We start from the raw sequence: 6456 nt of genomic DNA on the forward strand, positions 1-6456 counted from the left end.
ATTCATTCCTTCTTAGCAAATACGTTGTAGACCGCTGACGCTAATGATTTATTTTCGCTATGACAATATCAGATGGGGCTAGCTAGCCAATATGTTTGTGTTTGCTTGATTAGGTCAGCCAAGATCTCTCAGTTCAGCTGTAAAAAAAAGAGTCTTCTTCCTGACCTGAATGCCAATGAGGATGAAACATCCTAATATGCAGACAAGACCTGGGTCCAGTGCGAGTCCCCCAGATGCCTGAAGTGGAGACTGGTACCAAAGGGTGATGAAGCTAGGGCTGAGCTGGACCATGGCAAGCCCTGGTACTGTCATATGAACCCAGACCCTCTCTTCAGCCACTGCAGAATCCCTCAGGGCCCTTTCCCTAATAATTCCCAGTTCAAGGAACATGGCCTGAAGGTTGTGTACTCTCTGCTGCCTGTCGGGAGCCTGGTGCTGGTGAAAGCATGCAAATGGCCATGGTAAGGGATGGTTGGCTGTTGGTGCTTATGTGCCGGTTTCCCGGACTCAGATCAAGCCTAGGCCTGAAAGGGCTTTTCGGTCCAGAAATACAGTTTGGACACACCTACTCATTCCAGGGTTTTTCTTAATTTTTTACTATTATTCTACATCGTAGAATCATAGTGAAGACGCCACAACTATGAAATAACACATTGAATCATGTAGTAACCAAAAAAGTGTTAAACAAATCAAAATATATTTTGAGATTCTTCAAAGTAGCCACCCTTTGCCTTGATGACAGCTTTGCACACTCTTGGCATTCTCTCAACCAGCTTCATAAGGTAGTCACCTGGAATGCATTTCAATTAACAGGTGTGCCTTGTTAAAAGTTAATTTGTGGAATTTCTTTCCTTCTTAATGCGTTTGAGCCAATCAGTTGTGCTGTGACAAGGTAGGGGTAGTATACAGAAGATAGCCCTGTTTGGTAAAAGACCAAGTCCATATTATGGCAAGAACAGCTCAAATAAGCCTGTGTAGCTCAGTTGGTAGAGCATGGCGTTTGCAATGCCAGGGTTGTGGCTTCGATTCCCACGGGGGGCCAGTATGAAAAAATGTATGCACTCACTAACTGTAAGTCACTCTGGATAAGAGCGTCTGCTAAATGACTAAAATGTAAATAAGCAAAGAGAAACGACAGTCCATCATTACTTTAAGACATGGTCAGTCAATCCGGAAAATATTAAGAACTTTGAACATTTCTTCAAGTGCAGTCGCAAAAACCATCAAGCACTATGATGAAACTGGCTCTCATGAGGACCGCCACAGGAAAGTAAGACCCAGAGTTACCTCTGCTGCAGAGGATAAGTTAATTAGCATTAACTGCACCTCAGATTGCAGCCCAAATAAATGCTTCACAGAGTTCAAGTAACAGACATATCTCAACATCAACTGTTCAGAGGAGACTGTGCGAATCAGGCCTTCATGGTCGCATTGCTGAAAATAAACCACTACTGAAGGACACCAATAAGAATAATATACTTGCTTGGACCAAGAAACATGTGCAATGGACATTAGACCAGTGGAAATCTGTCCTTTGGTCTGATGAGTCCAAATTTGAGGTTTTTGGTTCCAACCGCCGTGTCTTTGTGAGACGCAGACTATGTGAATGGATGATCTCCGCATGTGTGGTTCCCACCGTGAAGCATGGAGGAGGAGGTGTGATGGTGTGGGGGTGCTTTGCTGGTGACACTGTCAGTGATTTATTTAGAATTCAAGGCACACTTAACCAGCATGGCTACCACAGCATTCTGCAGCGATACGCCATCCCATCTGGTTTGCGCTTAGTGGGACTATCATTTGTTTTTCAACAGGACAATGACCCAAAACACACCTCCAGGCTGTGTAAGGGATATTTGTCCAAGAAGGAGAGTGATGGAGTGCTGCATCAGATGAACTGGCCTCCACAATCACCCGACCTCAACCCAATTGAGATGGTTTGGGATGAGTCGGACGGTAGAGTGAAGGAAAAGCAGCCAACAAGTTCTCAGCACATGTGGGAACTCCTTCAAGACTGTTGGTTGAGAGAATGCCAAGCGTGTGCAAAGCTGTCATCAAGGCAAAGGGTGGCTACATTGAAGAATCTCAAATATAACATATATTTTGATTTGTTTAACACTTTTTGGTTACTACATGATTCCATATGTGTTATTTCATAGTTTTAAGTCTTCACTATTATTTCTACAATGTAGAAAATAGTAAAAATAAAGAAAAACCCTTTAATGAGTAGGTGTGTCCAGACTTTTGACTGGTAGTGTAGGTTTAATCTAGTTCCATGAAAACCGGCCCTAACCCTAGGCCTGAAAGGGCTTTTTAGTCCAGAAATAGGTTTAATCTAGTTCCATGAAAACCAGCCCTTAGCTACTACAGTTAGTTCTGTTGAATTCAGCCATACCAGTGTCAGATAAAGCGTTAACTAATCATTGTTGCTCTCTCTCTCCAGGTGGCCAGCCATCCTGAGTCCAGACCCCAACGTGGAGGAGTACGTGAGGCTGGGCAGAGAGGGTTATGTGGAGTACTACCACGTTGAGTTCCTGGGGAGACCTCACACCAGATACTGGGCTGCTGCTAAGCATGTAGAACTCTACCACACGTCGTTCACTAAAGTAGCTATCTTTTTTATTTGTGTGACAACTTAATGGAGTTAGTGAAGGCGAATAGAGATGAAATATTCAGTGATATAACGAGACATACTGTATATTGGAAGGATTTAAAAACATGTGAACATTTTTGGGCTGGTTTCCCAGACACGGATTTAGCCAGGTCCTAAACTAGAAAAAACCTCTCAGTGGAGAATCTCTAATGAAAGTGTTTTTAGTCCAAAACTAGGCTTAATCTGTGTCTGAGAAACAAAATGAGTGTTTTTCAGTGTAGCCCAAATACAGGAACCTGCAAGGTGCTATGAGGAAGTCCTATGAGGTGGCGATGGAGGAGGCGGCTAAGGTCATGGAGATGGGATGTGAGGAGAGACTGCAGATCAGCCACTTCCAGCCACAGAATGTGAGTAGACCTACATCTGAATAACCGCACTAATAGAGTCTCTGAGATACTGTAACCTGACCAGTGACTTTCTGAAGATGTTACATTTGTTTTTTAATGGCATTCAGAATTGTCCCAGAATTGGGTTCCAATGTCTCATATTTGAAATAGGTTTCATATTTGAAATATGCAGACAGATCAAATGTTAAAAAATAAAATAACTTCAGATATATGGAGATGGTGCCATGCTGTTGTCCAAATAGTTCTGTGATGATAATGTATTGATTCTGTGTTGCATGATGTGACCCCCCGTGACTGAGTGTCAGTGCAGTGATGAGTCAGGCTCAGAGGTTAATGCATGCTATTGAGAGGATGCTCAGACAATGTTCAAACCAGCAGGACAACCAGGGGAAGGTAGATACATTTGTGTTCTAGTATGTTCTGCTGTATTTTACTAACCATTTCCTGGGTACCCAGAATCCACTGCTATTAGGATGTTTCTGCAGACAACAAATATGTGACACTGTACATCATTGATTTACTGTTTTCAATTAGGAAAATGACACCGCCATGTTATATATTTGCTACATGCTATGTTTGTATTGATGTTGTGACAGCGGGACCAGATGATTAGGATGTGGGATGCCAGCATCAAGGAGGATGGAGACACTGTGATCATAGAAGGCTTCAGGTTTGAGAGTGCTACCTGTCTGGAGGACCTGATGACTGCACGAACCAAGAAATAAGAGATTGAAACATTTAAAATGAGACATTTCCCAGAGAGTGTTTCTAAAAGACATGTTAATCCTTTGCTTTATATTCATGATATTTATTTTATATTTTATATTTTCCTAAAATATTTGTTACTGCGGTCATTGTTGAATTCTGGTGACTGGCAGTATAAAGAAGCCTTCAACCTCAGTACAGTCTTCTGTTTGGCTCGTTTGTTAACTCTCTCACTGTGTTAATTTATTCTCAAATTGTAATTTTATGTTATTGCTATATTGTTATTCCAGTGCAATACGGCTGCATGTTGTATTCCTCATGTTGTTTAAAGTTCAGACAATGTACGAAATAAACGTTGGTATCAGACAACAAAACCATGATAGTGCATCAACAATCACTTCTTAATTACCTAAGTTACCAAACTAAACACAAACTTGCTATGCAGCTTTCTGAAAGCCATATAGCAGTATAGTGCAGGATAATGTACTGTATATAGCAGTTTGGTGCAGTATAATGTACTTTATATAGCAGTATGGTGCAGGATAATGTACTGTATATAGCAGTATGGTGCAGGATAATGTACTGTATATAGCAGTATGGTGCAGGATAATGTACTGTATATAGCAGTATGGTTCAGGATAATGTACTGTATATAACAATATGGTTCAGGATAATGTACTGTATATAACAATATGGTTCAGGATAATGTACTGTAAATAGCAGTATGGTGCAGGATAATGTATTGTAAATAGCAGTATAACCTTGGGTTTGGCCATGAAGCATGACACTCCACAACCTTCTTCCTACATCCTATGAGCCTAAACAGCTTCACAGTGGCAGAGAGTTTATGGCTACTTGATGTTTTCTGTTCTTAACTGGTCAGCAGGGTTTTCATACGTTTCAGGTTTATTTATCACAGTGTAGTGGTGGTTAGTAATGTGTGACTCTAGCTATCTCCCACTCTTTTTCTGTCTCTCGCTATCTCTCTCACTCTCACACACACACACACACACACACACACACACACACACACACACACACACACACACACACACACACACACACACACACACACACACACACACACACACACACACACACACACACACACACACACACAAGCTCTCACTCATACATACTGATGGGGTTACCTGAGGATGTCCATCTGTTGTAAACTAACGGCCAATTCACTGAAGCTACTGGCTTCCAAGGCAGACCACCTCAAACTAGGCAGAGCTCCTCAAACTAGGCAGAGCTCCTCAAACTAGGCAGAGCTCCTCAAACTAGGCAGAGCTCCTTAAACTAGGCAGAGCTCAAACAAGGCAGAGCTCCTTAAACTAGGCAGAGCTCCTCAAACAAGGCAGAGCTCCTCAAACTAGGCAGAGCTCCTTAAACTAGGCAGAGCTCCTCAAACTAGGCACATCTCCTCAAACTAGTCAGAGCTCCTCAAACTAGGCAGAGCTCCTTAAACTAGGCAGAGCTCCTCAAACAAGGCAGAGCTCCTCAAACTAGGCAGAGCGCCCATAACACAGAGCTTGGACTTTGACAAAGCATCAATAATTCCTGGCATGTTACTCCAGCCTCTCCTCGAAAATTAGTCACCAGGTTAAAAGCCCAACCCCTAACACTGTGATTATCCAAAGTCTAGACTATAATTAATACTTCTCAATAGTTATCATTTCAATGTACAACAACCTGGTAATATCAGGAGGTACAGTGGCTTGCGAAAGTATTCACCCCCCTTGCAATTTTTCCTATTTTGTTGCCTTACAACCTGGAATTAAACATATTTTTGGGGGGGATTTTATCATTTGATTTACACAACATGCCTACCACTTTGAAGATGCAAAATACTTTTTTTTGTGAAGCAAACAAGAAATAAGACAAAAAAAACAGAAAACTTCAGCATGCATAACTATTTGTAGAGCCACCTTTTGCAGCAATTACAGCTGCAAGTCTCTTGGGGTATGTCTCTATAAGCTTGGCACATCTAGCCACTGGGATTTTTGTCCATTCTTCAAGGCAGAATTGCTTCAGCTCCTTCAAGTTGGATCGGTTCCGCTGTTGTACAGCAATCTTTAAGTCATACCACAGATTCTCAATTGGATTGAGGTCTTGGCTTCGACTAGGCCATTCCAAGACATTTAAATGTTTCCCCTTAAACCACTCAAGTGTTGCTTTAGCAGTATGTTTAGGGTCATTGTCCTGCTGGAAGGTGAACCTCCGTCCCAGTCTCAAATTTCTGGAAGACTGAAACATGTTTCCCTCAAGAATTTCCCTGTATTTAGCGCCATCCATCATTCCTTCAATTCTGACCAGTTTCCCAGTCCCTGCCGATGAAAAACAACCCCACAGCATGATGCTGCCACCACCATGCTTCACTGTGGGGATGGTGTTCTCGGGGTGATGAGAGGTGTTGGGTTTACGCAAGACATAGCGTTTTCCTTGATGGCCAAAAAGCTCAATTTTAGTCTCATCTGACCAGAGTACCTTCTTCCATATGTTTGGGGAGTCTCCCACATGCCTTGTTTGCTTATTTCTTTCTTTAAGTAATGGATTTTTTTCTGGCCACTCTTCCGTAAAGCCCAGCTCTGTGGAGTGTATGGCTTAAAGTGGTCCTATGGACAGATACTCCAATCTCCGCTGTGGAGCTTTGCAGTTCCTTCAGGGTTATCTTTGGTATCTTTGTTGCCTCTCTGATTAATGCCCTCCTTGCCCGGTCCGTGAGTTTTGGTGGGGGCGGCCCTCTCTTGG

This window comes from Coregonus lavaretus, assembly GCF_964263955.1.
Source record: "Coregonus lavaretus genome assembly, chromosome: 3".
NCBI lineage: Eukaryota > Metazoa > Chordata > Actinopteri > Salmoniformes > Salmonidae > Coregonus > Coregonus lavaretus.